Genomic DNA, 13,036 nt, shown 5'->3' with positions numbered 1-13,036 from the left:
ATTCCTTTTTTTAAAAAAATAGCAATTAAAGAACTACACATCCTAATAAAATGAAGGCAGCCTACAGGGCCCACATACTATCAGTGACTTCTGTGTGGCCTGGCACCAGCCCTTAGCCTGACTTTAGACTCAATCACTTTCTCAGTTCAATGGAGATCAGAGCATACTGTCCAACCACACAATTGCTTTTACTAAAATAGCTGGCTAATGATAATGAAATGCATTTAAAAATGGAAGGAACAAAATATTTACTGAAAAATAAGCTTGTTATATCACTCCAGTTCTTTACTTGTCAGGAATTCTGAGCCATCCCAATATACTGCGCTACCTGCAGCAAGCTAAGCTTTATTATCTTAACAGAGAGAATGGAGCTCACCTGCCTGTGAATTGACAAGAAGAGAACTACAGAATTCCAGGCGCAATTATCTGAGCCATTTAAAGAGAAGCTGCCCTGGAATCATGGCTCTCCAATAGGCCTTCATGTTTAATTATCAATCCACACTTTTAATTGTTTCTTCTTGGGAGGCCTGTTGGTCATTGTGGTTTTCTAGAAAATCTTTTGGAAGGAAGATAAAAAGGAAAGAAACAAAACAAAGGAAGACAGATTGCAGAAGATAAGGATAATGGGTGACTAGATAATGGAGGCTCCCATCTCCAGCCACTGAGGAAAACCTAGCAAGGCAGAATCAAGCATGTTTGCTGAAACCATCTTCCTGGTGGCCATTTTGTGAGTCCTGAATGTCTAGCAGCCAGTTTTAAGCAAACACACATGACTGATTAAAGAAGAAAGGGAACTATTTTTACAGGGGCCATTAAACTTTAACTGCCATCTGGCAGGGAATGATTAGAGAAGATCAAAATTAAGGCAGTCAACACAAATGCTGGATGGTTACCTCAGGGAATTAACATGGATAAAGACAGTGAACTTGTGGTTAAATAAAGAGACAGACATGAGAGGGAAATGATGAACACATCCTTTATGGTTCTGGACCTCATGGTCATATTCCTTGCCAAAGGAGCTGAAAAGAGGAAGAAATCACAAGGAGACCATGAGAAAATTGGAACCACCTGGGAGTTATCAGATGCTCTGCACCCATCATAAAAAAAGGAAGTTAAAGAACCACCCAAGACCACACTGTTTGGGCTTCCTCTCTCTTCAGGAAGGAAATATTTATGGGAGAGGTGTGATAAACTTGGCAGGTAGTTAATATTCAGATTAGATGAATATCTTAAAATAGGAAATCATTTTATATACTCTTAAGAAGGAAGATATTAGTGAAGATATTTTGCAAAGGCACTAAAACTGTAGACTCTGAAGATCATTGTTTCCACCCAAATTAAAGGAGTCATTTAGGAGGCCAATGGGGGGTGGGGGGGGGGAAGAAGCAGAGAGAATCCTAATGAAAAAGAATAAAAAGGCTTAGCCTTTTTAGAGGGGATTTGTCAATTTTTCATCAGTTGACATAGTAGAACATTTAACACAAATTCAGGGGCAAGGACTGATGAAACACAGGTATAAACATATAGGAGAGAACCATTCTTTTTAAATCATAATAGCTAGCATTTTAATAGCATTTGGAGGATGATAAAGGACTTTTTAGTAATTATCTTACTTGATCCTCACAATAACCCTAGAACACAGATGCTGCTTTTCTCCCATTCTTCAGATGAAGAAAAGGTGGCTGAGACATGAAGTGACTTGTCCAGGAACACATGAGATATGGACTCAAGTCTTCTTAACTATCCAGCACTAAATTTATTTTTCTTTTTTCATTTTAAAATGTATTTATTAAATTAATTAATTTAGAATATTTTTCCATGATTACATGATTCATGTTCTTTCCCTCCCCTCCCTTTCTCCCTCCCTCCTCCCACAGTCAACGAGCAATTCCATTGGGTTTTACATGTATCACTGATCAAGACCTATTTCCATATTATTAATATTTGCAATAAAGCAGCACTAAACTTATTGTACCACCTATCTGTCCAAGGTGCTAGAATGTGCTACCTGTAAGAAATGAAGAAGAGACAGCTAGGTAACACGGTGGAAAGGACTTCAGGCCTGGGTTTAAATATGACCTTAGACATTTCCTACTTCTATGACTCTGGACAAGTCATTTAAGTCAGATTTCCCTAGCTGCTTTTCTGTCTTGGAATTGATACAAAGACAGAAGATAAGGGTATTTTTTTAAATATAATGATTGTGAGTAATGAAGAAAAATATGGGAAGACATGATTTGATGCAAGCTAACATAAGCAAAACCAGGGAACAAACTACTATACACAACTACAGTAATGTAAACGGAAAGAACAAAACAATCAGGACTAAATGTTATGAAATTATAATGATCAAATATCACCACAAAGAAGTGTGTGGGAGCATTTCCTCTCCTTCTTTGAAGAAGTGAGTGAGGATAGATTTGGAACACTGCATAGAATGTCAGATCTTTTTATGACTTCAATAGTTTTGCTGAACCAGTTTTTTGTCTTTGTTATTCTTAGCTATAAATAAGGGATGGCTTTCTGGGAAGGAGAGGTATATATTGGAGAAAGTAAGTGATATAAAAGCCAAGTTAAAAAAAACAATTATTTTTTTATTTTTATTAAAATCAAAACTATTTATTTGATTTATTAAAATCAAAAACTACATGGAGAGACAGCATAGCAGAGTAAATACCTTGGAGGGAGAAAGACATGTTCAAGTTGTGTTTCTGGTACATACAAAGTATAAGACCAAAGACAAATGTCAGACTTCTCAGCATCCCTGATAATTCTCTAAGATGAGTTGCTGATCTTCATCAGAGGAGGCAATTTCCACACTGGAAGTTTCCTATGCTAATAAAATCACATGTCTGAATAAGTAGATCATTACAATGTGATTTCCCTCTCTACCTCTCCCTCCACCCCCACTTCTCTTTCTCTCTTTTTCCTTCATGGTAAGGGCCTTAATAGTCCAAGCAATCTGAAGAGATTTTTGGATATGCAAGTCTAATTTTAGGTAATCCGGGGGTAAGAGCAGCAAGTAAACAACTCAGCGGGTCTTCAGCTTGATAACCATCTATCAAGCAAGAACAGGATAAAGACCTACCTATACAACCAATTCTTTTTCTTTATCTGGGTCTATTTAATCTCAACCACCAAAACTAATATTCCAGGTCAGGACCTGAGTGAAGACATGACAACAGAAGCAATCATGATAAAGTATTATGCTGGAAGGTACCTTAGAGAATAACGTGCAATCTCTTGAATTTTCAAATGTTGGAACCAAAAGACTAATAAGGATAAGGGATCTACCCAAAGTCAGTTAGTCAATAAACATTTATTCAACACCTACTATGTGCCAGGGACTATTCTAAACTGTAGGGATACAAAGAAAGACAAGACAGACTCTGCTTGTAAGCAACTCACAATCTAATGGACATATGTTGAGTGGATAGCATAGCAGAGAGTAGAACCCTAGCCTTCTGAAAACCACTCCAGGTATCTCTCCACTACACCAAGGTCACTATAGTCCTTTCCACTTCATTTTCCAACTAAGGCTTCCTTTTGACCATCTATCTCACTCCAAGATACTCACAAATACTACCCTTACTCAGATTGGGCTCAACTTTCAGTTGGGGGTTGAGGATAAAATGTCAATAAGTCACAAACATGGTGAAAGAAACCTGATGTAGCCAACCAGCAAGAGAGGGAAAGGATAATATGTCTATTCAAACAAAATCATATTTATAAAGCACTTAGTACAGTGCCTGGTACAGATTAAGTGGTTAATAAATGCTCGTTACCTTCTTTCCTTCCAATTCCATGAAGAGAATAATTGGCACAAGGGCAGAATAGACAGTCTTAGAACTGAACTGCATAAGGATTTGTGCAAATAAAAATTAATCTGAAAGATACTTGTTTTGGTTTTTCCAACTTTAAAAAAGATTCTTTTTTCCTCTGTTGATATTTTCATGAAAATATTTAGCTTATCTTTAAATGTTGTATGAACCACTTTTTCTATACTTAACTCCAATACAAAAAAATTTCAATTAAAATTAAATTTATTAAATGATTCACACATATTCATCCCAGCTGCAAGAACATCCAGTATGAAATGTAAGATAATTCAGTGGCATGCCAGAAATCTCATCCATTTCCTTATGCCTTTGTACATCTAGAATCTCTAAACATCTGGCAATTTTACCATCAGGAAACAGTGCAGTGTCCATCTGTTAAATCAGTCTTTTGCCTGATTCATCTGGGATGATCAGCCAGATGTGGGTATCCTTTACATTATTAATTATTTTCTGTTTTCCCTTTGTACAAGCCTGAGGAAGCCAAAATATGGGGTACAGTATGTATATAAATCACAAAAAAAGTTTAAAAGTAATTGTTTTTCTTTATTTGTAGATATAAAGAATGAATGAAATGCATTTAGTTTATCATGAATTAGTTAATATCACAAAAATAAGAGGGCCACATGCCATACTTTCTTAAGAAGTTATTTGTAGGGGGCAGCTGGGTGGCTCAGTGGATTGAGAGCCAGGCCCAGAGATGGGAGGTCCTGGACTCAAATATGACCTCAAATACTTCCTACCTTGAGTCACTTGACCCCCCCCCCCCCATTGCCTAGTCATTATCACTCTTCTGCCTTGGAACCAATACACAGCATTGATTCTAAGTTGAAAGGTAAATTTTTAAAATAATTTTTTAAAAAAGTTATTTGTATAGAGTTTGCTCTTTTCTCCTATTTTATATCTTGAAAGTCCTTGACAATATTCCCCATCTTCTCTTCTTTTGCTCCTTTTAACCAATATTAACTACTCTATTTGTTTCCTTGATTCTATTCTCTCCCATAACATCAACACATTGCCACTGCAATTATTCTTTCTCCCTGTTTTTCAGTTCTCCCTATCTACTGGTTCCTTCTCTGTTGGCTGCAAACAAGCCAAAGTGTTCTAGGTCATAAAGCAACCTTTACTTGACCCTAGTAACTAACCCTTCATGCAATCATCCTACATATTGCTTCCTTTCACAGCTAAACTCCTAGAGAAAGTTGTCTTCTTTCCTCTCTCTTCCTCTCATTCACTTCATTTCCTTACAATCTGACTTCTGATCTTATCACTCAATCAAAACTGCTTTCTCCATGATTGCCAATGATTGATCTCTTAATTGCCAAGTCAGATGGCCTCTTCTCAGTGCTCATCTTGACTCTTCTGCCATTGTTGACACTGTTGACTATACCTACCCTTTCTTGAGAGAGAGGAGGAAGGGAGAGAAAGGGAGGGAGAGAGAGATGACAACTATATATGCCATTTGTGCATTATTTATTTGTCACATCTCCCATTAGATTATGAGTTTCTTGAGGGCAGAAACTATTTTTGCCCTTTTTTGTATGCCTAGCTCTTAGCAAAGTACCTGGATTATAGGATACTTCATGAATATTTGTTGACAACTTGAATTCACCAGGCCCATATTCAAATCTTTTCCAATACAATAGGAGCTACCAGATTTTGCTTTCTCCCAACATACTTAGAGGAACCAAGGTCACTCCACACAAAAGGCATGTGGACATGTGGTTTTCTTAGAGTTATACCCTTCCACTAGCTAAAAAGAGGTAAATTTTCAATTACCTGAATATAAGATTTTATCTAACTTTTAAGCATTTGCAATGTGCCAAGCCCTGTGCTAATTGCTGGCGATAAAAACAGAAAGAGTGAGATAATCTCTGCTCTCTAGGAGCATGTGAAAAAAAATGCTCTAGATTATAAATATTTAGGGAAATGAAAATTAAAGTAACTCAGAGCATTCACCTCATATGAATCAGATAAGCAAAGTCACAAGGCATGACCTAGATTTTAGATTTTAGATCTTCTATTTAATTAATTGATTGTTTAGTGTTAACTGATACATAAAATCATAGGACCTCAAACTGGAAGGAAGCTTAGAGTTCATCTAATCCAACCCTTCACTTTAGAGAGGAAAAATCTGAGGCCTAGGGATATCAAGTGACCTGCTCAAGGTCACACACCTATAAGTGACAGAGTACAGGTATAAATCCAGCTCCTCTGACTCCAGATGAAGCATTCTTCTCCCCTTTTCATGGTGCCTCACACCTGCACATTTATGGGGATTTTTGCCATTTGGGGATGTCTCTTCTCTGCTGGATCCCCCAATTCACTACCAGATTTTCCCTTTACCAAATTGCTTCCCTTTTTTATATGACCCATATTTATTTATATTTATATAGAAATTCCTTCTTATAAAAATAACAAGTATATATGATATTTTCTGGCTATAAAGCACTTAATATGCATTATGCTGCTCCTATTATTAACCTTATCATTCTCTCCAGATTCCATATTGAAATCTTCAGAATTTATGTTATAATAAAAATTTTCCCCCTAGATCCACATTTATTTTGTGTCCTACAAGTCTTCTGAATTTATATTCTAAAATTGTCAAAGTATAGGTTTGAATGACAACATGCTTTAAAATGAAATCTGACCAAACAGGAAAAGTCAAAATAGCTTTCTTCACTGTCAAAATATGGTCCTGATTACAAGGATTTTTAGAAATAGTATTTAGTAATCCCTTTTAATTATTTAGGTAACCCACAAGTATTGAACCATAATATCTCTCAAAGTACTTTGATAAGGAAGGGAGAGATTTGTGTTTAATCCAAAAGATTTCTCCAATTGATAAAATGAAGATATGATAAATGATCAATGTATATTAACAGGCAGTTTACAAAGAAAGAAATCCAAGCTATCAATAACCTCATGAAAGAAAATGCTCCATCATGAATATTTAGAGAAATGAAAATTAAAGCAACTCAGAGGTTTCACTTCATACCCATCAAATTGGCAGAGCTGACATAAAATGGAAATGATAAATGTTGGAAGGACTTTGAGAAAAGAATTTAAGCACTTTGGGTGGAAATGTGAATTAATATAGTCATTCTGGAAAGAAATGTGGACCAAGGCCTCTAAAGTTACTAAACTGTGTGCTCCTTTTGATTCAGTGACAAAGGTTCTTATATACTAAGTCTATACTCCAAAGAGATCAAAGAAAGAAGTAAAGGAAATATACACACAAGCAGGTTCAAAGCATCTATAACATCGTTTTATAATAGCAAAGACCTGGAATCTAAAGGATTGCCCGTTAATGGGGGAATAATTGAATATATTATATTAATATAATGCAATACTAAAGTGGTGTAAAAAAATGATGGTGATGATTTCAGAAAAACCTGGGAAGACTTCTATGAACTGATGCAAAGAGAAGTAAGCAGAATGACAGTATTGTAAAGATAAACAGCTTTGAAAGACAAAAGCTCTAATCAATAATATGACCCATGATAACTGAAGATAAATGATGAGGCATGCTGCCCACCTCTGAATAAAAAAGTGATGGACTCAGATTTTGTTTTTCTATCTTTTTCTTTCACTCTGTCCTTCAGATATGGGGAAGAGGTGGGAGGGAAAAAAATAGACTTCTGTTCACTGAAATTAAAATTTTTAAATAAAACTGATGAGGTAAATGTTATGATCAGGGTTGGTCCTGAGCAAACAAATGATCAAACACATTTCTTTCCTTTTGATAGTGACATGAGAGCTATGGATATGGAATGCTGAATATTCTGACAGTTGGTGAGTCATTTTTTCCTTATGGATTTATATATTGTTGTTTTAAGAAATTATTCTATCTGGGGAGCAGCTGGGCAGCTGGGTAGCTCCGTGGATTGAGAGCCAGGCCTAAAGATGGGAGGTCCGAGGTTCAAATCTGGCCTCAGACACTTCCCAGCTGTGTGACCCTGGGCAAGTCACTTGATCCCCATTGCCTAGCCCTTACCACTCTTTTGCCTTGGAACCAATACACAAGATTGATTCCAAGACAGAAGGTAAGGGTTTAAAATTTTTAAAAAGAAAGAAAGAAATAAATTATTCTATCTGGGACAGAGGTGAGGATATATTGGGAAATTATTATGACAGTAAAAACTTTTAAAAGTATAAAATAAAACAATACAACCGCACTTGTTACACCACTGCTACATTTATTAACAGTCTAAGGAAAATATATGGCTTATATCTATATCTTTTATAACTGAATATGATAACACTTTGGTATTTGCTGGTATTTTAATACCCCATATGATTTCAAATTAGGCAGCTAAGGTTTGAGTAGTCCTATAAATGGTTTTTCCAGTTTGCAACCACTTCCTTAACTTCATGCCAAGCAACTGCCAAAAGATATACTTTAGGGATTTGTAAATTTCAGCAGAACATTTTTTTTCTTTCTTAGAATCTAATGTAATAACTAAAAGCTTCCCTTCCATGTAGGCAGTCCCAGGCCTATCACTCACTCAACCTTGCACTTCTTCAGGTTAAGACTATTCATTCATTTCTAATTGATCTGCCTTTCCTACATGGGGCTAATTGTTCTTGGGTCTATGCCAAACACAAAGATCTGACCCAACTTGAACAATATTTGAAGTCAGAGATAAAAGATCTATCAACTGTTCCACTCAGCAGCTTTAACATGCATGGCTAGCTAAAGTCAAGAATTTTCACCTTTTGAGACTTTTTTAAAGTCGACAAATTCTACTAAAAATGTTCTTATTGTCTGTTTTCGAGAGGTTTTTTAGATTTGGTTCTTTCTCTCTCTCTCTCTCTTCTTTCTCTCTCTCATTTTAACTTCCTGTCTTGTTTTTCACTCTTAATATGAAATTTTCTTATAAAAATGTCAGACTTCTCAGCATGGCAAAATATTTCATGTGAAAATATTCCAAAGAAAATTCAACCAAAGGGAATTTTTCCCTAAAGTCATATGGAATAGGATTCTGGCCCATAAGCTTAATAATGACTAATTTTGGGAAACTCACTTAAAGAATATTTATAATGTGCTCTTGACATTTAAGCTATTTCCCACTAATAGGATGAACCAGTACTGGAAGTTTTCAACATAAAGAAATATGTCAAAAATTAATTTATGAATCAGTTATTTGGGACTTGAAAAATATTTTTCTAGAGAATTCATCTTGCAAATCATGTCGAGATTCTTGAATAAGCCCACAACATATATTTAAACCCATAATGTAGATAAAATGCTATGTATTAGCCATTTTTAAAGAGCAAAAAAATAATTTACACACCTTTTTTCTAAACATCATACCAAAATACACAGAGTACTTTCCTGACATGTCATAATTCTAATAACTAAATAAAGCTGGAAAACAATAATAAACATTTAATAAATGCTTGTAAAACTATTGAATAGGATGATAAAAGTAAACATGTAGTCATTTTTTATTATCCTAAATGCTGGTTCTTAGGGGCAAAATATATTTAGAGAAATATAAGAAGGTAGACAGATGAGAAACTCTTGTGGATGAAAGCGATGCGTAGGCACCACATTAACTTAAGAGTACATTGGAGACCAATGCCACTGGTCCTTAATTATCTCTAATTTCACTTCCAGATGTGAGACCTTTTTTTCACCACTAGCTATGATATGGCAACTCACAAGATTCATCTCAGTTCTTAATTTGCCTTAAATTTAGCTCTTGGGGTGTGGAGCTTAAAAACAGATAAACAAAAAATACTCATTTTTAATAGAAAAAAATGTGTGGTGCCTCAGGGCTTCAGAAAAGAAATGTTATAATTTTAACCTTTAAACTCAGTAATTTTTGAAAAATCTTTAAAAATTTTAAACTACAAAACTAACTTTTCCAATTAAAAGCATCTCACTGAATTACACATCTCTTTAAATTGTGAAATAAGTGATATTCCCCATGTATATGGGGATTTAGTGATTTATAAAATAAATAAAATATGATTTTAAAAGTGATTTATAAGTGCATTGGAGGGTTAATCAGGGAAGTTTACATGGAGCTAGACCTTTTCTAGACCCATATACTATATGCTTCCCAGTGAGTCCCTTAAAAAAAAGACATAAAAAAAGAAAGGAAAAAAAAGACACATTCAAGCCATTTCACATCACAGAAGTGCCTGTGTCAAATAATATTGGCCTCTGAATAGCAAGTGTCACTCACACAGCTGACTTTAAAAGGAAAGACAATTTCCATCATCACTCTAATCTTCCTCCTTCCTGAACATGGCGTGAGACTCTAAGCACTCTCCTTTGGAATTCTTGCAAGGAGGACATTAGACAAATCTTCCCAACGCAACAGTTATGGAGCTTACACTTACTAGCATGAACATATGCTCATCAGGTGGGATCCTGAGCCTGGATTTCAATGTCCTGCCTGCCTCTGTGTTTCTTTCCCTGAACCCAAGTGACCAAACAGCAATCCTGAGATGGGAACTTCAAGCCTTGGCTATTATCTTGTGTACTCTAGGGATCTGGTGTCATTGAGATATCCAAGTGACTAACAGCAGAGGATTTTCCCTGAAGTTACTACTATACTTCTTGGAGAAAAGGATCACCTTCAAGATGATGAGCCCAAACCATGCTCTAACTTCTTAGAGGATGTGGACTTTGACAGAGTTGGTCAGTCAGATAGTACAGAGGCCAGATAAAGATGAAATAACTATTCAGAAATATGACAAGGTATTTTGTGTTTTAAACATTAATAAGTATTATTTAATTATTTAAGTATTACCCTCCTGGAAGAATATGATAGGAATTACTATTTCAAGTCTTTGGCCAAATATATGCTTATGAGTCTTTTTCATTTTTTGTATTTCTTTCATCATAATTTTTTCCCTAAATGTAAGTTCTTTTGAATATCAAGTGCTTTTTTTAGAAGAAACCCTGAAAATTCCTTTTGGGGAGGAGCCCCTTAGACATGAGCCAAATCAGAGATCTTTTAAAGAGCAATCCTAGTGTTCTCTTCACTGGCATGGGAACATAATGTATCAGAGTTTGAGAAGAGTTTGATTCCCTTCTTTGTGGCCAAGCTTCCCTGTACTGAATGCAATGTGCTGGTGTCCCTTAGTGGGAGGGAATGCCCCAGACTTTAGACTGAGGATATTATTACAAAAACGTATCTATTCGTGAGAATGAATATGGCTAAAGTAAGGGCTGCACTTGGAATCAGTTTTCAAAATCTTTTTCCAAGGCCCATCTCAAACACAGACTAATTATATGACCCTGTATATATCAAGTAACTATCTGAAATTGTAAGTTGCAAAACAGTTGTTGATAGGCTTTAGTAAAAGGAACTTCTTTCCAACAGTACTCTATACCAATGAAATCACACAGGCATGGTCCAAAAAAAAGTTCTTAATGATATGGAAATTCTATAACAGAGATGCTAACACTCTCCTGGAAGCCCAGCTTTATAGAGGATTCCACCATAATTTTAAATGTCAAAGCAGAGAAAATGATCAAGAAGTAGTCTTATTGATTAAAGAGCACCAAGAAGATATTTATAAGGAAAATTCTACTAAGACAAGCAAATCATGGGAATGACACTTTCAGAGGACTAATTGTACTCAGTCAAATCCCAACAATTATAAAAACATTTATAAGAGCCTGAATTCTAGGGTTCAGTTCCCCATAGGTCATCAGAATAGTCTGTTTTACCAAAGGGAAAATACTCTTCTCTAATCCTAAATGATAGTTATTGAGGCAGAATGAAATTGAAATACAACCAAATATTTGTTTTATTTATTTTTTAATCATGTTTGCAAACATCTGCAGATGTGTTCCCATGTAGCAAAGCATGTGGCCCAAAGCTGGAACTGTTTGCAAACAGCAGGATCACAAGGCAGAAGAGATGACACTTGCTGTGTGATGAAAGCACTCCTTTGAAAGCCATGTTTGGTTAGCACCTATGCCCTGCTGAAATTGGCCTAGCATACTCTCCATGGGCATTCTGCCAACCTAACAGATGGGAATGAATGTAGCACTGCCAGAAAATCAGGATGTGCAGTGATTTTCAGCACTGGGGTTAAATTTCTTTCCAAGAACACTATCTATACCGAAACTATGTGGTGATATTGATGACTTTCATGACTTAGAGCTGCATTAATGAAAATTTAGATTGGTTTTGAAACTAATCAAAATACATAGCCCAGAGGCTCCCTAAATGCGTTCCTAAAAATGCCAGAGTGAAAAGTTTCAGACTCTAGTAAAGGAATATACTTAGGAAACTTTGCCAAAGTAATTCTATAATTTAGACCATTTCTGAAAAGTGGGTCAGTTGTATATAAGTTCTCAGTCATTTTTCACTAAGGCCAGCGATGTATTTTTAATTAGAAACTTTCAAAGTCATTTTTTCCCTAGATACTATTCTTAGGATCAGGCTAAAGTTTCTAATTTCCTGTTACCAAGTTTGAGACTCATGAAACTGGAAGTTTTCTGCTATGATGTCCAAACTATAAATACAGTAGAATAAACCAAAAAACAAACCTTCTGTATCTTCCCTTTAGAAAAAAGACCACTGGACCTCAAGTTGGAGAAGTCAAGTCCAAATTCCATTTCTGGCATTTACTAGCTATGGGCAAATTAATAGCCCTCCTCTGCACCTCACTTTTCTTTATCAGTAAAATGAGTATAATAATGTAACTTACAGAATCTCATTGGGTTGCCATAAGAATCAAATGAACTAATGGATATGAAACATTTAATAATCCATAATGTACTATATGAGGGAAGTTAGTTGACATGACGGATAAAGAACTGGCCTTGGAATTAGAAATCTGACCTCAGACACTTACTAGTTGTGTGATCCTGGAAAAGTCACTTAACCCTTTTTGCCTCAGTTTCTTCATCTGTAAAATGAGCTGGAGAAGGAAATGGCAAACTGATACCATATTTTTGCTGAGAAAATTCCAAATAGAATCAAAAAGAGTCTGATGCCTGAAACATGATTGAATGACAATAAAAGTACTATATGAATGTTAGCCATCTTTCCCTTCATGACCCAGTGCTCCAAATCACCTTCAGATTCTTAGAAACTGCTTGAGCAAGAATGCCATCTAATCAAAGTCAATACTCATAAAACCACTATCTCTTCTGAATCTCCCAACTGTGATTGTGAAAATCACCTTTAAAGATTGGTATAATATTATTTATGGTCACCAAG

Source organism: Monodelphis domestica, chromosome 4, assembly GCF_027887165.1.
Source record: "Monodelphis domestica isolate mMonDom1 chromosome 4, mMonDom1.pri, whole genome shotgun sequence".
In the NCBI taxonomy this organism is placed as follows: Eukaryota; Metazoa; Chordata; class Mammalia; order Didelphimorphia; family Didelphidae; genus Monodelphis; species Monodelphis domestica.
The sequence above is the reverse complement of the archived record's forward strand: the minus strand, read 5'-3'. Positions refer to the sequence as shown.